This window comes from Hemitrygon akajei, chromosome 21 (assembly GCF_048418815.1).
Source record: "Hemitrygon akajei chromosome 21, sHemAka1.3, whole genome shotgun sequence".
Classification (NCBI taxonomy): Eukaryota; Metazoa; Chordata; class Chondrichthyes; order Myliobatiformes; family Dasyatidae; genus Hemitrygon; species Hemitrygon akajei.
The window spans coordinates 67,624,960-67,644,351 of record NC_133144.1 but is presented as its reverse complement, the minus strand read 5'-3'; positions in this window follow the sequence as shown (position 1 = coordinate 67,644,351).

Genomic DNA, 19,392 nt, shown 5'->3' with positions numbered 1-19,392 from the left:
TGGGAATTCGTTGCAGTTATAGAACCCACTTGTTCTTTCCCAAGTCATTTCACAATTCACACATCGGAATAATTTGTACCACTAATGTTGGCACTGTTAGCTTTTGTGATTTATGCCTTAAATTGGCAATGATTCTTCTGAGTTATATAAAACCAAAAGTGACAGCCTCAGCCTTAGCCCCACTATGCACAAGGAAGCCTGCAGATGCTGGAAATCCAGAGTAACACACACACAAAATGCTAGAGGAGTCAGCAGCATCTATAGAGGTCCTGGTGCAAGTCTCGGCCCAAAACATCATCTGTTTATTCCTCTCCATAGATGCTGCCTGCCCCGCTGAGATCTATCAACCTGCTGGTGGGAAGGAGATAATTGTGGGTGTGACTCACCCAGCCTTTTCCCTCACTGGATAGTTCAGTTTGTTACCCATCATGTAAAGTGTCTGATTCCATTAATCAGTAAACCTGAAGGAAGAGTTTGAGTGTTTGTGTCCAAACTTGTGAACTTCATTTCCATGGACCTTCACCTTCACTCCAGAAGCTGAAAAGTGAGTGGTGAGGGAAAGGCTGCTAGTGACAGAACAAAAAGCCCTCAGTGGTACCCAGATGACATCCCAGCCATGGCACTGAAGAGATAAAGATAAGCCTTATTTGTCACATGTATATCGAAACGTCAAAACATACAGCAAGATGCATCACCTGGTTCAATGACCTGCAAGTGTCGCCAAGCTTCCGGTGCCAACATAGCACACCCATGACTTACTAACCCTGATCCGTATGTGTGTCTCCTTGCAAGCTGGTGTGGTGCACCAGGAGGAATGTGGCTAATACAATCAAAACACCTAGGTTAAACCCACAGCATTAGTGATGCAACCAGACTAATGAGAAATGTAAGTTCGTGTTTTCCAGTCCTGAAATTATCTTCTGAATCATCAGTTCATTTGCAACTTATGTCCTCAACATTATTTATTTATTTTATTTGCACGATCTGTCTTCTTGTGCACATTGGCTGTAATAAAATCTCTAAGCCTGTGCAAAGTATTTGTAACCGGTAACACACACAGACCAGATATTTGTACGTTTCCGGTGCACTTTGACAGAATTAAGCCAGTTATTTTGGGCAATAAATTTTAGATAATAAATCTGGTCAAAACAGAGAAAGGCTTTAGGAAAATTATTCTTGTGCCATAATTTTTCTGGATGAGATGTGTGATATCTTGAACAAGGAGCACCTGGTTATTATATAGTTGATTACCACTGCGTACATTTACATGGAGTGCTGTCGCAAGAAAGCAGCATCTATTATCAAGGATTCCTTGATATAGAAACTATACGCTGCATATTTTATTTGTACAATTTGTTCTCTTTTGCACATTGGTTGTTTCTCTGCCTTTGTTTATGTTTTTCATGAATTCATTGTATTTCTTTACTTCTCTGTAAATGCTTGCAAGAATCTCGTGGTAGTGTGTGGAGACATGCAGGTACTTTCTCAGTATCCACCCCAATGTGATTGAAAGCCTCAGAAAAGACAAACTCTGCACCCGTATTACTGTGGACTGAATTCTGGTGAACTGAATTGATAATCAGCAAAGAAATCTCACCCAAAAGTGAACAATTGATTTTAGTGACCTAAGCACTAAGACATGCAAAAATGTTCAAAATTGCTTTACTGCACATTACTACAGTTTTTCATTCCAATTCTCTGCTAGTGATCTTCTAGTTTTATTTTTAAATGTAATGCATGCTACTGTACTGACAATTAAATCAAACGTCAAATGTTACTGCTAAACTGTCAAATTTTAAAGTAAGGTGGTAAGTAACTTTTTTTTGCAATCTGTCAATCAAGGCAAATACGGTGGATTCCGGTTAATTGGGACACATTGGGACCAGTACATTTTGGCCCAATTAAGCAGCTGCTCCAATTAGCCACTGTTTCATGGAAATATTTTTCAAAGGTACATTTAATGTCAGAGAAATGTATACAATATACATCCTGAAATTCTTTTTCTTCACAAATGTCTACGAAAACAGAGGAGTGCCCCAAAGAATGAATGACAGGAACGTTAGAACCCCAAAGCCCCCCCAACTCCCCCCCACGCACAAGCAGCAGCAAGGAATCAACCCCCCACCCCCACCAGCAAAAGGTATCAGTGTCCCCCACCGAGCACTCAAGCATGCGGCAAAGCATCAATAAAGACACAGACTTGCAGTGCCCCAAAGACTACTCGTTCACCCGGTAATTTGACATACCAAGGGCTCTCTCTCCCTCCCTCTCTCCCTAATAAGGGAAAAAGCGGTGTCCCCGTTTCACAGTGAGAGGGGAGACATAACAAACAACTCACTGATTTACGATGCTAAAAGTCTATTGCATCACTTTTTCCGAGCTCTGTGCCCAGACAGTCAGCCCCAAAAAGGCTCAGGTCTCCGGACACACAGCACACGGCAGCTAACCTGCTGCCCTTGATGTTCCGTGTTCTTCCGCCAAGCCTCAGTCAGGAGCACCGGCCTAGAATCAGCCCGTCCCCAGAGCCACGAAAATCCGGAACATTGAAAGCACGCTCGCCTTCCAGGCCGCATCCTTGGGATATCAAAAAGCAGCCAGTCGTGAGGCCCCGAGAGCGGGTCCCATACCAGCAAAGAACCAAAGTCAGGGTCTTCAAAAGAACCCCCCCCCCCCACACCCTGAAAAGGGTAAAAAAGATATCAAAGCTAGAAATAAAACTGTTTCTGAAGAGTCACCATTTAGCGCCATCTTGACTTTGCTCCGTGCCTCCGAGTTAAAAACGTATAAAAAAGACAAACTATCAGTTAACTGAGTAACAAGTTATATATTTAAATGAAATACAGAACAAATTAGAGCACTAACAATACTACTAAAAACTATAAAACTCTGTAGAGTTCCTAATACTCATCAACAGGAATTCATCCATTGTACGTTGGCATGTTGTATTGATTGATGTAAATGAAGAAAATCAGTGCAGAGGGCTAGTATAGATAATGGACTGCTTTCATCCAATTGCATCAACCAAATCTTCATTTTCATTGTAACATCCAAGATGATTGTCAATTTCAAATTCTTCATAGTCCCTAAGTTGAAGTAGTGAAATTGTTTTATTGTCAATCCTAGCTGTTCATGGCATCTCTAAGTGTGAATGTTTGAAACAGCAGTGAGCAAAACGGTTCAGAATTGCCTTACTGCTTATTTCTCTCCAACTATCAATGACAAAAATTACTGCTTTTTAATACAAACACACTAAACTGATGTTATTTAAAACTGTTCACTCTAAGCATAATGGAGTTTTTAATGGGCATACAAAAACACACAACTGGTGCTAGTTAGAAACTTGGGCAACAGTCTGCTGTCCCAATTAAGCAGCATAGTGTTCCAAATAAATGAAGGTCAATCCCTGCTATTTTCTCGATTAGTTTTTGTTCTTTAAAGGTTGTCCCAAATAAATGACTGCCCTGGTTAACCAATGGCTCAACTAACCGGAATCCATTGCTAACAATCCTAGCAGTTTCCATCAAGCAATAAGTAATAAAAATAGATTGATTATTAATCAACAATCATTTGCTTTTCTGAGACCATCAGAACTTTAGCATCATTTTATCCACATGGGGACAGCCTGGCTGGAATATAAATTTGCCCTGATGCCTGTAATTATGTTCAATAAACTGAAACAAGAAAAAAAAATTACCCTCAGAAGTGTAACTTTAACTACTTCTGCTTATTTAAGTATTTACACTATTCTGTCCCAAGGTTTTGGTCTATTTATTGATAAAAGACTTTGTAAGATAGCCTTTGTAAGCATAAGGCAACTTTAAATAAAGATATCAAAGACTGCCAATGTATCATTAGATTTGTACCACTGATTTATGTGTGAGTGAAGTTAGACAAAGTGTGATATTAATGGAGCAAATGACAGGCCAGATCTCACATCATTAAGTTTTTGATAACCTTGACATGCTAAATTTTATTGCTTTCAAAATTACCGCTTCAGTTATGAAAGCTCTCAAAGGGTTCTGAAAGATGAAATTTGGAGTGGGAATACCCAGATCCAATGAGAATTAGCAGGCATGCCTGTACCATCACTCAGCCAAAAATAATATGTGGGTTCAAAGGGGGAGAGTGGATGGGCCTCAGACTTATGAGCTTGGTCAGCAGACAATCCTGCGACCATCAGGAAGATTGAATGAATCAAATCCAATAAACTACCAGACTGGAACGTAAGTCAACAGCAGAGTCAGGTTTTACAAATAGCTACATATAGTTTGTGAATCAATCAAAACTGCACCAAGTCTGATATTCTTTAATTTAATTCTAGGCGTATTCCGGCAGTTCACAATGTTTGGTCAAATAAGCCTAAACTGATTCTGGAAGAATTTAACACAACAATATGCATTGATTAAATTTTCAGGTGCAATTATTAATGTTTCCTGTTAATGTTTGCTTTTCCAGACTTTGGTCAATTGCCAAGACATTAGGTTCAAAATAATTTTTGTGGAATAGTCCATGTAAACCTTCAGAATGCTCTTGGCACAGAGAGGAAACACAGTCGTCTCCTGTCAACTGGCAGAAGTTGAAGGTCTATGTGAACGAAGCACAATAAAATAGAGATCAATCTAGGAAATAATTTAATAGAATCAGATTTATAATACAACAGAACAAGCTGAATAAAGCAGAGAACATGGAATGAATGATTAAAACTGATTTATTCTAATGATATGATAAATTAATGAAAACTCCTGGTTTAAAATTGTTTCTGTACATTCTTTAGACACAGGTAATCCTTGGAAAACTTATAAATATCTTCTTTTAAATGAGAGCCCATAAAAATGGTTCAAAGATTCAAGATTCAAAGTACATTTATTATCAAAGTATGTATACAGTATACAACCCTGAGATTCGTCTTCCCACAGACAGACATGAAAACAGAGAAAACCATGGAACCCATTCAAAGAAAAGCATCCAACTCCCCCACATGCAAAAAGAACAAGTATTGCAAACAGAAACAAAAAGAAATGAGTGAAGAACACAGAAAATAGAAGACACATTGAAAGAAAACGAGTCCAGGCATATTCAGTTTAGTTTGGTGTTCATTATCTGCTGGCTGCCCTGATTCAAAGTCATCCAGAATAGCCCAAAAAAGGGAGTGACCAGAAACAAATCATAATGTGAACTACAGAGTCTAGTCCACAACCCGTGTCGATTAAACCTTGCCTAAGACCAGAACTCCACCACCATCCTCTGACAGCATCGAGGGGAGAGAAAAAACAGTTGAGGAAACAGTTCTGCCTTACTGGTCTCCCAGGCAAACATTAACATCTGTTCATAATTCAAAGCACTGACTGACCAGTTAAAAGAAAGATCAGCTGGACCATTCCAACACCTAACAGACCTCAATAGCTTGGGTACATGGGCCTCAACCCAAGTGGTTCAACCAAAAGGCACCAGATACTTTTGGGACTAAGTACCAAAGTTCCTGTTCAGAAGGGGATTTTCTACAATTCTACTTTACTAAACTGAAGATCATTCAGCCCATCACACATAGATCAGTCCAACTTCCCAAGGCTCCAGACCAATCCAGCTTCCCAAGACTCCAGACCAATCCAGTCTCCCAAGGCTCCAGACCAATCCAACTTCCCAAGACTCTAGACCAATCCAGCTTCCCAAGACTCCAGACCAATCCAGCTTCCCAAAACTCCAGACCAATCCAGTCTCCCAAGACTCCAGACCAATCTAGCTTCCCAAGACTCCAGACCAATCCAGCTTCCCAAGACTCCAGACCAATCCAGCTTCCCAAGGCTCCTGACCAATCCAGCCTCCCAAGGCTCCTGACTAATCCAGCTTCCCAAGGCTTCAGACCAATCCAGCTTCCCAAGACTCCAGACCAATCCAGCTTCCCAAGGCTCCTGACTAATCCAGCTTCCCAAGGCTCCTGACTAATCCAGCTTCCCAAGGCTTCAGACCAATCCAGCTTCCCAAGACTCCAGACCAATCCAGCTTCCCAAGACTCCAGATCAATCCAGCTTCCCAAGACTCTAGACCAATCCAGCTTCCCAAGACTCCAGACCAATCCAGCTTCCCAAGACTCCAGACCAATCCAGCTTCCCAAGACTCCAGACCAATCCAGCTTCCCAAGACTCCTGACCAATCCAGCTTCCCAAGACTCCTGACCAATCCAGCTTCCCAAGACTCCAGACCAATCCAGCTTCCCAAGACTCCAGACCAATCCAGCTTCCCAAGACTCTAGACCAATCCAGCTTCCCAAGACTCCAGACCAATCCAGCTTCCCAAAACTCCAGACCAATCCAGTCTCCCAAGACTCCAGACCAATCTAGCTTCCCAAGACTCCAGACCAATCCAGCTTCCCAAGACTCCAGACCAATCCAGCTTCCCAAGGCTCCTGACCAATCCAGCCTCCCAAGGCTCCTGACTAATCCAGCTTCCCAAGGCTTCAGACCAATCCAGCTTCCCAAGACTCCAGACCAATCCAGCTTCCCAAGGCTCCTGACTAATCCAGCTTCCCAAGGCTCCTGACTAATCCAGCTTCCCAAGGCTTCAGACCAATCCAGCTTCCCAAGACTCCAGACCAATCCAGCTTCCCAAGACTCCAGATCAATCCAGCTTCCCAAGACTCTAGACCAATCCAGCTTCCCAAGACTCCAGACCAATCCAGCTTCCCAAGACTCCAGACCAATCCAGCTTCCCAAGACTCCAGACCAATCCAGCTTCCCAAGACTCCTGACCAATCCAGCTTCCCAAGACTCCTGACCAATCCAGCTTCCCAAGACTCCAGACCAATCCAGCTTCCCAAGACTCCAGACCAATCCAGCTTCCCAAGACTTCTAACCAATCCAGCTTCCCAAGGCTCCTGACTAATCCAGCTTCCCAAGGCTCCTGACTAATCCAGTCTCCCAAGGCTCCTGACTAATCCAGCTTCCCAAGGTTTCAGACCAATCTAGCTTCCCAAGGCTCCTGACTAATCCAGTCTCCCAAGACTCCAGACCAATCCAGCTTCCCAAGGCTCCAGACCAATCCAGCTTCCCAAGGCTCCAGACCAATCCAGCTTCCCAAGGCTCCAGACCAATCCAGCTTCCCAAGGCTCCAGACCAATCCAGTCTCCCAAGGCTCCTGACCAATCTAGCTTCCCAAGGCTCCTGACCAATCCAGCTTCCCAAGGCTCCTGACTAATCCAGCTTCCCAAGACTCCAGACCAATCCAGCTTCCCAAGGCTCCAGACCAATCCAGCTTCCCAAGACTCCAGACCAATCCAGCTTCCCAAGACTCCAGACCAATCCAGCTTCCCAAGACTCCAGACCAATCCAGCTTCCCAAGACTCCTGACCAATCCAGCTTCCCAAGACTCCTGACCAATCCAGCTTCCCAAGACTCCAGACCAATCCAGCTTCCCAAGGCTCCTGACTAATCCAGCTTCCCAAGACTCCAGACCAATCCAGCTTCCCAAGGCTCCAGACCAATCCAGCTTCCCAAGGCTCCAGACCAATCCAGCTTCCCAAGGCTCCAGACCAATCCAGTCTTCCAAGACTCCTGACCAATCTAGCTTCCCATGGCTCTTTCAGTGTTTGCCTGAGTGTTCTTTTCAATGTGATGAAGATTTCCACTCGTCTGGATGGAAACCTCTTTGGCTAGGTTCTCCTCAGTTCTTCCAGTTCATGGGGATAACCTGACTGACTGGACCATGCACAACAACTACTTGATCCTATGGTCCATAACATAAAGAAGTGCACTTTTAGTTTGCAACTTGTAGCTTGCAACCTGTAATTACTGGCTTGCAAAGAAAGTGTTTGATCATAGTTGACCTTGTCTCCCTATTGTTGCCCCTCTGTCATAGAGTACTTCAGCCTAGGTAGTCTGTGCCAAACTGATATTCTGCCTTGTCCCAGACCACAGCCCTCCATACCCCTCCCATCCATGTACTTATCAAACTTTTCTTAAACGTTGAAATTGAACCTGTATCCATCACTTCCATTGACAGTTTGTTCCATTCTCCCACCTCCCCCCCCTTTGAGTGAAGAAGTTCCCCTTCAGGTTCCCCTGAAGTATTTCACCTTTCACCCTTGAATAGAGTCAATCATTGGTTTAATGTTGACGCTTTGATTTCAGAATGATTGCAGCTTAAACTTCATCCATTGATAATAAATATCGAAACACAGAGTGAAATGCATCATTTGTGTTTACAACCAATGCAACCTAAAGATGAGCTGAGGGCAGCCCACAAGTGTCAATAAACATTCTGATGCCAACATAGAATACCCATAATGCTCGGCAGAACAACACAGATCACCACAAGCAACAAAACTTCAAGGAAACAAGGCATGCTCTTTCCTCCCACCCACCCACAAACACAGTCCTCTATTTTCCCATTTTCCCACTTTTCCCAATACGTTTATCGAACCTTTGCTTCAAGGCATCGATCCAAGTCACCTTCATCTATCCTTGATATTGGCAGCATAGGGTCAAAGAACAGTGACGAGTGACGAGACCTCGGTGGTGGCAGGGTATTCATTAGTCTCACATCCTGAGGGAAGAAGCTGTTACCCAGTCTGGAAACTCTAGTCCTGATACTCCTGTACCTCATTCCTGACTGTACATCGACTGTACTCTTTTCCATAGTTGCTTCCTGACCTGTTGAGTTCCTCCAACATTTTGTGTGTGTTGCTTGGTTTTCAAACAACTACAGATTTTCTCTTGTTTGTGAGGTGTTTTGTTTAAAGTTTGAGGGTGTTTTTTCTTGATGAGATCATTTTGATCACACACATAGATAACAAATGCACCTTAACATAGATCACGGGTTCCCAACCTGGGGTCCATGGACCCCTTGCATTATGGTATTGGTCCATGACATAAAGGTTGAGAACCCCTGAGCTAGATGAGGTATTTTTATGATCAGACTGATGTCACTGTTTACCAATAATATAAAAATATAAAATATCCAGTGTATGTAACAGAACAATCATTCAAAATCATATGTTGAAATTCAATAAGTTTGACGCAGTGAGTTATTTTGTGTTTTACATGCATCAGTGTATCAGCACTTTGAACAGCTGGAAAAGAAAGCAAATCAAATGTCAACTCACATTGCAAAATGAGTTTGAATTTGTAGGTTTAGAGGCCAGAACAGAGACCCCCTGATTCCATGAGTTGCATAAATATTTATGTGAATGTGACAGAGTCAGAGAGCTGTTTTAATGCGGTTAAGTAGACAGGGACCATTATCGCAGTTGGCCTTGCTTGTTTAATAGGAACAGTGTCCGGCATGTCTGGGGAGAAACCCTTGTGAAATTACAGGCAAAGCTGCTACAACTGACGTTGGAAAACAGCGGGGTGAGTCTACACACTTTGTGACCAGAGACCACCGGAGACCCCTCAATCAGCTTGGTCCTCAGATATCTGTCAGGCGCATAAATACCACTCTCAACTGTGGGGAAGTGCAACTCTGTACCAGGTAAGCACGTACACACACACACACACACACACACACACACACACACACACACACACACACACACACACACACACACACACACACACACACACACACACACACACACACACACACACACATTCAACAGCTCATTTTGCAGAATTTTTCCCAGCTTCAATATTATACACCATTGGTCACGTAGTCCAAACACAAAACGCTGGAGGAACTCGACAGGCCAGGCAGAATCTGTGGAGGGGTATAAACCGTTGATGTTTCAGGCCATGACCCTTCATCAGGTCTGGAAAGGGAGGGAGAAACCAGAATGAGGTGGGGGTAGTGAAGTGTAGTCACATAGCTACAGGCATGAGTGGGCTGGTAACAGATGATTGTAGCTGACCCATTCCCTGAGATGGAGAAGGAAAGATCCAGAAGGGGAAGGGAAGAGTCAGAGGCAGATTGTACGTAGATAAGCTTCAGCCTATGCTCTTCATCTGTTCAATCATTTTGAAGGCAGTGTCCCCCATTTCCTCAGGAAGGGTGAAACTTACAGTGCTCAATTCTCCTTTCTGAGCTGCTCCCTTTGTATGACAGGCAAACACCAAGCAGACTACTGTTCTTCAATGGCCCTAACCTGGATGTGAAGCTTCTGCACTGAACTGAGGAGCAGGACCAGGACCAGGACCAGGGAACTTAGAGAAGTAGAACTTGGACTGAATCACCGGACTCATAATTCCTTCTCCAGGGGCGGCAGACAGATACAAATGCCTCAGAGCATGAATCACTAGTTTCTATCCCATTGTCATCAGACTCGAGTGGACTTCTTGCATGGGGAAGCTGAGCTTTTCATCTCTCGATCTATCTCGTCACTCCCTTGCACTTTATTTACCTACTTGCACCGCACATACTATATTCTACTTTCATTGTTACTAACTCAGTGTCGTTGTTTACATCGGACAGCATGCAGACATGTTAATAATAAACTAATTTCAATTCCAAGAGAAGGTGTTGTTACAAAGGTTACCCCTTAGTAATAGTGATCAAAGAAAATTTGTATTTACTGACAAGTACCTTTGTTGTCTTAACTAAAGAGCATGTGAATTTACATAATCAAGCACCCCTACAAAGAACAGTGAGGGTAATATCTGGGAAAGGAGCCTATGCTTCCACGTCTGCGATGGTTGGTCTCTGGAGAGATGTCTCTGCCTAACATTCGAAGCCTCTCATTTTTATACACTTTCCTTACCAGTTCAAATGTTGCATTTCCATCTCTGACTGAGCTGTGTCCCTTCTTATTGGCTCTGGTCCAAGCCAGCATCCATTTATTGCCTTCTTCCACAAGTGACAACTGGTAATTTCTGGCTCTTTGTTCTAAATCAGTTACCAAGCCAGTAACCAGCTCAAATCACTTCGGCAGACTCAAGCCCCAGCACTCACAAACCTGCATGTTACATCACACCAAAGAGCACCTCACAAGTAGCTTCTTATTTGGAAATGATCTCTAGTCCAGCAGATTACCCGGAGCATCATTGTGTCTACTTTAAAACACTGATTCAGCCAGTTCACCAAATGGAGGATACAAGCCAACAATACTGTTGCCAGAGGTGGCCTGACTCTGTAATGCTCTCCGTTGTCCAGACTGGAGTAGCTCAGAGAGAAGAGCTGTCCTCACAGCGGAGTCTAGAACCAGAGGGCACAGCCTCAATATAGAGGGTAATCCATTTAGAACAGAGATGAGGAGAATTTCTTTAGCCAGAGGGTGGTGAATCTGTGGATTCTTTGCCACAGGCAGCTGCAGAGGACAAGTCATTGGGTATATTTAAAACAGAGGTTGCTAAGTTGATGGTAAGGATGCAGTGAAAGTGGGGTTAAGAGGGTAATAAATTGGCTATGATCAGCACTGTGACGGACAGGAGGGTTCTACAACTACCCAGCGCATTAACGGCACAGGCACACCCACCATCAGGGATATATACACAGAAAGGTGCTGGAAAAGGGCCAGTAACGTTGTAAAGGATCCCACCCTCCCTGAAAATAGTGTTTGTGATTGCTCTCATCAGGGAGAAGGCTACGTGGCATGCATGCCAGGACCACCAAACTCAAAAATATTTCAACATGTATAACAAGCTGGAGGAACTTTGTGTCAAAAATACTTCCTTTCCCCAAGCTGATCAACACCTCAACCCACTAACCCACCGCACCCCCCACACCCCAACAACTACTGCTGTATCCTGTCAGACTCACCTTATGTACAGACACTTCTGTGCCAAGTGTCACTTTATGGACAAACAATCAATCTACATTTATAAACTATCTTCCAGTACATATTTATATTTATTGTGTATTTTTATTTTTGTGTTCTTTATCTTATTGTGTTTATTTTGGCCTGCATTGGATCTGGACCAACAATTATTTCATTCTCTTTACACATATCTACTGGAAATTCCATTAAACAATCTTGAATCTTAAACAAACACTCTGAAGCCTGGGCTTTCTCTTTATTTAGGAAAACTTTCTTCCTTGGACAAATATCAACATTTGCTGCTATTAAACACACTCGTGTTCTCAAAATGTCAATGGCCTTACGTAACGAAGGATAAACAAGCAGTTTCTGATAACGTTGTACAGCAGATATTCAGCAACACAATGTGTATATTGTGTGGGGCAGGTACAACTTCCTGCCGGCCCAGCCTAGATACTTATCAGAATTCCTTGTTATTTTTTGCTTTTCTTAATTTATTAATTTGGTACTGTTATTTTGTTTGCTTGTTTGTTTATTTATTTAGTGATACAGCATTGAGCAGACTCTTCTGACCCAACGATCCACACGGTCCAGCAGCCCACCTACTTAACCCGAGCCTAACCACAGGACACACAAGGGAGAATCTGCAGATGCTGGAAATCCAAGCAACACACACAAAACGCTGGAGGAACTCAGCAGGCCAGGCAGCAGCTATGGTAGAGAGTACAATGACATATAGGGTGAGTCTGTTTGCTCTTTTCCATAGATGCTGCCTGTTCTCCTGAGTTCCTCCTGCATTTCGTGTGTATTGCTAATCACAGGAAATTTGCAATGACTATTTAGCTTACTAACCGGGCTTTGGACCGTGGGAAGAAACCGGAGCATCCGGAGGAAACACACGCGGACACGGGGAGGAATGTACAAACTGCTTACGTAGACATCAGATTAAACTCTGAACTACACCCACCAAGCTGTAATAGTATTACACTAACCACAGCACGACTGGCAGCAGCCATCTTGTTTCAAAGTACATGATCATTTTTAAATTGAAAAGCCCAGTGTTAATTGTGATTGAAATGTGACTGCATGGTGGAGCAGTGGGTGCAGTTTACAAAGCTCACACTGCAGGATGGTACTTTGGAAATGTGTGAATACTCCACACTTAGTTTTATAAAATACTCGGCTGACAAAGTAGCTGGGGTTCAGGCCATCGACAGGTTGAAGAGACTTTGGCTGTGCTGAGCTCCTGTGCCTGGCCAATGTGCTGAAGCCTGACAAAACTAGATGATAGGGTGGTTAAGATGGCACACACACACAGAGTCAAAAATACCCAGTCCCGATAAGGGTCTTGCCCTGAAATATTGACTCTTTATTCCTCTTCATTGATGCTGCCTGACCTGCTGAGACCCTCCTGCTTTTTGTGCATCTTACTAAGTAAGTGTATGTTGTGTTGGTCTTCATTAGTCAGGGTACTGGTTCCAAGAGCCATGAGGTAATGTTGCAGCTTTATAAAACTCTGATTAGACCACATTATGTCCAATTCTGGTCGCCTCATTACAGGAAGGATGTGAAGGTGGTAGAAAGGATGCAGAAGCAGTTTACAAGGATGCTGCTGGGCTTAGAGAGCACATTTTATGAGCATAGGTTGAGTGAGATAGGACTCTTCTCTTTGGAGCATTAGAGGTGATAAGATGATAAGAGGCATAGTTAGAGTGGACAGCCAGAGACTTTACCCCAAGCTGGAAATGGCTATAATGAGGGGACATAATAGCCATTTATGGGTTGCCACGGTAGCACAGTGGTTAGCATGACACTATTACAGTTGGGTTGTTCTGGAGTTCGGAGTTCAACTCCAGCGCCATTCTGTAAGAAGTCTTTGTACGCCCTCCCCATGGAATGCATGGGTTTTCCCCAGCTGCTCTGGTTCCCTCCCACAGTCCAAAGATGCAGCGTGTTGGTTAATTGGTCATTGTAAATTGTCCCGTGATTAGGTTAAGGTTAATCAGGGTTGTGGGGTTACTGGGGTGGCATAGTTCAAAGGGCTAGAAGGGCCTGCTCTGTGCTGTATCACTAAGTGTATAAAATAAAATAAAATAATTCTCAGATGATCGGAGGAGGGTATAGGGAGAATACTGGAGGGAGATTTTTTTCTACACAGAGTGGAGGATGCGTTGAATGCTCTGCCGGGGTAATGGCAGAAGCAAATACATTAGAAGCATTTAAGAAACTCTTAGATAGGCACATGGATGAAAGATAAATGGGGGGCTTAATCTTACAATGTTAAAACAACATGGTGGGTAGAAAGGCCTGTACCATCACTGTGATGAGTTACCGTGTCCAGACGATGTGTCACTGTCTGTGAGATTCCTGTCACAGATCACTGCGTTACCGCATCCAGACAATGTGTCTCTGTCTGCGGGATACCTGTCACAGATCACTGAGTTACCATGTCCAGACGGTGCGTCTCTGTCTGTGAGATTCCTGTCACAGATCACTGAGTTACTGTGTCCAGACAATGTGTCTCTGTCTGCAGGATTCCTGTCACAGATCACTGAGTTACCGTGTCCAGACGGTGCGTCTCTGTCTGTGAGATTCCTGTCACAGATCACTGCGTTACCGTGTCCAGACAATGTGTCTCTGTCTGTGAGATTCCTGTCACAGATCACTGAGTTACTGTGTCCAGACAATGTGTCTCTGTCTGCAGGATACCTGTCACAGATCACTGAGTTACCGTGTCCAGACGATGTGTCTCAGTCTGTGTGATTTCTGTCACAGATCACTGAGTTACCGTGTCCAGACGATGTGTCTCAGTCTGTGTGATTTCTGTCACAGATCACTGAGTTACCGTGTCCAGGCGGTGTGTCTCTGTCTGTGAGATTCCTGTCACAGATCACTGAGTTACCGTGTCCAGACGGTGTGTCTCAGTCTGTGGGATACCTGATGCCTGACAACGAAATGGGATCCTTGGGATTTTTGCCAAGATTTTCCCTCATGAAGATTATGAATCATGAAGATTATAAGGCTACTAGGAAGGAGCTTAAGAAAGAAATTAGGAGAACCAGAAGGGTCCATGAGAAGCCCTTGGTGGGCAGAATTTAGGAAAACCCCAAGCCATTCTACAAGTACGTGAAGAGCAAGAGGATAAGATGTGAAAGAATGGGACCTATCAAGTGTGACAGTGGGAAAATGTGTAATGGAACCAGAGGAAACAGCGGAGGTATCTAATGAATACTTTACTTCAGTATTCATTACGGAAAAGGATCTTAGTGATTATAGTGATGACTTGCAGCAGACTGAAAAACTTGAGCATGTAGATATTAAGAAAGAGGATGTGCTGGAGCTTTTGGAAAGCATCAAGTTGGATAAGTCTCCGGGACCGGATGAGATGTACCTCAGGCTAATGTGGGAGGTGAGGCAGGAGATTGCTGAGCCTCTGACAATGATCTTTGCATCAATTGGGATGGGAGAGGTTCCATAGGATTGGAGGGTTGCGGATGTTGTTCCTTTATTCAAGAAAGGGAGTAGAGATAGCCCAGGAAATTGTAGACCAGTGAGTCTTACTTCAGTAGTTGGTAAGTTGATGGAGAAAGTCCTGAGAGGCAGGATTTATAAACATTTGGAGAGGTATAATATGATTAGGAATAGTCAGCACAGCTCTGTAAAGGGCAGATTGTGCCTTACGAGCCTGATTGAGTTTTTTGAGGATGTGACTAAACACATTGATGAAGGAAGAGCAGTAGATGTAGTGTATATGGATTTCAGCAAGGTACCCCATGCAAGGTTTATTGAGAAAGTAAGGAGGCATGGGATCCAAGGGGACATTGCTTTGTGGATCCAGAACCGGCTTGCCCACAGAAGGCAAAGAGTGGTTGTAGACGGGTCATATTCTGTATGGAGGCCAGTGACCAGTGGTGTGCTTCAGGGATCTGTTCTGGGACCCCTAATCTTCTTGATTTTTATAAATGACCTGGATGAGGAAGTGGAGGGAGGGGTTAATAAATTTGCTGATGACCCAAAGATTGGGGGTGTTGTGGATAGTGTGGAGGGCTGTCAGAGGTTACAGTGGAACATCGATAGGATGCAAAACTGGGCTGAGAAGTGGCAGATGGAGTTCAACCCAGATAAGTGTGGTGGTTCATTTTGGTAGGTCAAATATGATGGCAGAATATAGTATTAATGGTCAGACTCTTAGCAGTGTGGAGGATCAGAAGGATCTTGGGGTCTGAGTCTATAGAACACTCAAAGCAGCTGCACAGGTTGACTCTGTGGTTAAGAAGGCATATTGGCCTTCATCAATCTTGGAATTGAATCTAGGAGCTGAGTGGTAATGTTGCAGCTATATAGGACCCTAGTCAGAACCCACTTGGAGTACTGTACTCAGTTCTGGTCACCTCACTACAGGAAGGATGTGGAAGCCATAGAAAGGGTGCAGAGGAGATTTACAAGGATGTTGCCTGGATTAGAGAGCATGACTTATGAGAATAGGTTGAGTGAACTCAGCCCTTTCTCCTTGGAGCGATGGAGGATGAGAGTTGACCTGATAGAGGTGTATAAGATGATGAGAGGCATTGATCGTGTGGATAGTCAGAGGCTTTTTCCCAGGGCTGAAATGGTTGCCACAAAATGCCACAGGTTTAAGGTGCTGGGGTGTAGGTACAGAGGAGATGTCAGGGGTAAGTTTTTTACTCAGAGAGTGGTGAGTGCGTGGAATGGGCTGCCGGCAACGGTGGTGGAGGCAGATGCAATAGGATCTTTTAAGAGGCTTTTGGATAGGTGCATGGAGCTTAGTAAAATAGAGAGCTATGGGCAAGCCTAGTAATTTCTAAGGTAGGGACATGTTCAGCACAGCTTTGTGGGCCGAAGGGCCTGTATTGCGCTGTAGGTTTTCTATGTTTCTATGTGTGTCTGCCTTTGTTTATCATCACTCATGTACCCAGATACTATCCGTACTCAGGACTAACCAGGGTGACTCAAAGCAGTATAGCGGTTAGCGTAATACCATTACAGAGAAGGGCGCTGGAGTTCGGTGTTCAGTCCCAGTGTCCTCTGTACGGAGTCTCTGTACGTCCTCCCTTTGGAATGCATGGGTTTCCTCTGGGTCCACCGGTTTTCTCCCACAGTCCATAGGTGTACTAGTGACTAATATAATTGGTCATTGTAAATTGCCCCGTGATTAGGCTAGGGTTAAATCAGGGATGATGTCGTCATGGCTTGAAAGGCTGGAAAACCCTAGTCCACATTGTATCTGCAAATAAATAAATATTCACCGTACAAGGTTACAGATTATGAATCAAAGTCTAAGTCGACAGTCCACCTCAGACTGGACTCTGAGGTGGGCTGGGGGTGGGGGAAATGGGGATTAGTCTGTCCACCTCAGACTGGACTCTGAGATTGGGTGTGGGGTCAGGGAGACGGGGGTTAGTCTGTCCACCTCAGACTGAACTCTGAGATTGGGTGGGGGTGAGGGAGACGGGGGTGAGTCTGTCCACCTCAGACTGGGCTCTGAGACTGGGTGGGGGTGAGGGAGACGGGGGTTAGACTGTCCACCTCAGACTGGACTCTGAGGTGGGTGTGGGGTGGGGGAGACGGGGGTTAGACTGTCCACCTCAGACTGGACTCTGAGGTGGGTGTGGGGTGAGGGAGACGGGGGTTAGACTGTCCACCTCAGACTGGACTCTGAAATTGGGTGGGGGTGGGGGAGATGGGGATTAGTCTGTTCACCTCAGACTGGACTCTGAGGTGGGCTGGGGGTGAGGGAGACGGGGGTCAGACTGTCCACCTCAGACTGGACTCTGAGATTGGGTGTGGGGTGGGGGGATGGGGATTAGTCTGTCCACCTCAGACTGGACTCTGAGATGGGCTGTGGGGTGGGGGAGATGGGGGTTAGTCTGTCCACCTCAGACTGGACTCTGAGATTGGGTGGGGGCCGGGGAGACGAGGGTAAGGCTGTCCACCTCAGACTGGGTTCTGAGATTGGGTGGGGGTGAGGGAGATGGGGGAGACAGGGGTTAGACAGTCCACCTCAGACTGGACTCAGATTGGGTGTGGGGTCAGGGAGACGGGGGTTAGACTGTCCACCTCAGACTGGACTCTGAGGTGGGCTGGGGGTAGGGGAGATGGGGATTAGTCTGTCCACCTCAGACTGGACTCTGAGATTGGGTGTGGGGTGGGGGGATGGGGATTAGTCTGTCCACCTCAGACTGGACTCTGAGATGGGCTGTGGGGTGGGGGAGATGGGGATTAGTCTGTTCACCTCAGACTGGGCTCTGAGATTGGGTGGGGGTGGGGGAGATGCGGGTTAGACTGTTCACTTCAGACCAGACTCTGAGATGGGGTGCGGGAGATTGGGGGAGATGGGAGTTAGACTTTGTACCCCAAACTTTAACTCCTGGGATGGGGTGGGGTCCAGATGGGGGAAGGACTACCCACCCCAGACCTTTACTCCTGGACTGGGGTGTGGGGGCCAAATGGGGGTTGGACTGTCCGCCCAAGACCAGACTCCTGAGATGGGTTTATTTGCGGGAAGAGTGATGGTTCAAACATAAAAGTAAGATAATGAAATTCCCAGATATCTGCTCACTCCTGAACCTAATAAAGCAGCCACTGAGGGTATGTTCATGATCTGCTGTAGCCCATCCACTTCAAGGTTTAGTGTGTTGTGCATTCAGAGATGCTGTTCTGCACACCACTGTTGTAACGTGTGGTTATCTGAGTTACTGTCGCTTTCCTGTCAGCTTGAACCAGTCTGGTCATTTGCCTCTGACCTCTCTCATTAACAAGGTGTTTTCACCCTCAGATTTGCAGCTCACTGGATATTTTTGTTTATTTCTTGCATAATTTTCTGTAAACTCTAGAGACTGCAGTGTGTGAAAATCCCAGGACATCAGCAGTTTTGGAGATACTTAAATCACCCCATCTGGCACCAACTATAATTCCATGATTAAAATCACTTGGATCACATTTCTTCCCCATTCTGATGTTTGGTCTGAACAACAGCTGAGCCTCTTGACCATGTCTGCATGCTTTTATACATTAAGTTGTTGCCACATGATTTGCTGACAAGATATTTGCATTAATGAGCAGGTGTACAGGTGTACCTAACAAAGTGGCCACTGACTCTATGTTTTCCATTGTGTGTTGCTGGAATCCTCCCAGAAATTTCCTCGGAATTAGAGAACATTTTCTGTCAGCAATGCAATTACTCGGTAAGGAAGAAACTGCAGAATAGCTGTAAGTCTGTTGCCAGCTCCGTGTTGTTTGCCAAACACCATGCTCAGGTCTGGAAAACTTCCCATTACAATTTGTGTCCCTTTAGCCAACTGTTGGCAGGAAATCAAAAGCACAGTGCATCAGGAGCAAAATAACATCTTTACTAAAGCATGTTCAAAAAGACATTTCCTGCAACAGTCAGCAGTTGGCAACGGGAACTTAATTCCAATTTTGTTTTTAAATCTATTTGTACCTTTTGCGCCAGTTTCCTTTACGATTTAAGAAGAACAATAAGACCTGTGTTAAGTGCTGTCTATCTCCTATCAAAAGTCTCCAAGTAATTCTCAAAACAGAAGTTAACATCTTACTGAGCACTCCATACAGGTTTTAAATTTTCAAACTCCCGGTGGTCAGTTTTCTTACAATATTCATCTACCATGTTGCATTAACATTTATTTTTAACTCAAACAGACAGGTGGTTTTGAAATCTTTCAACTGCT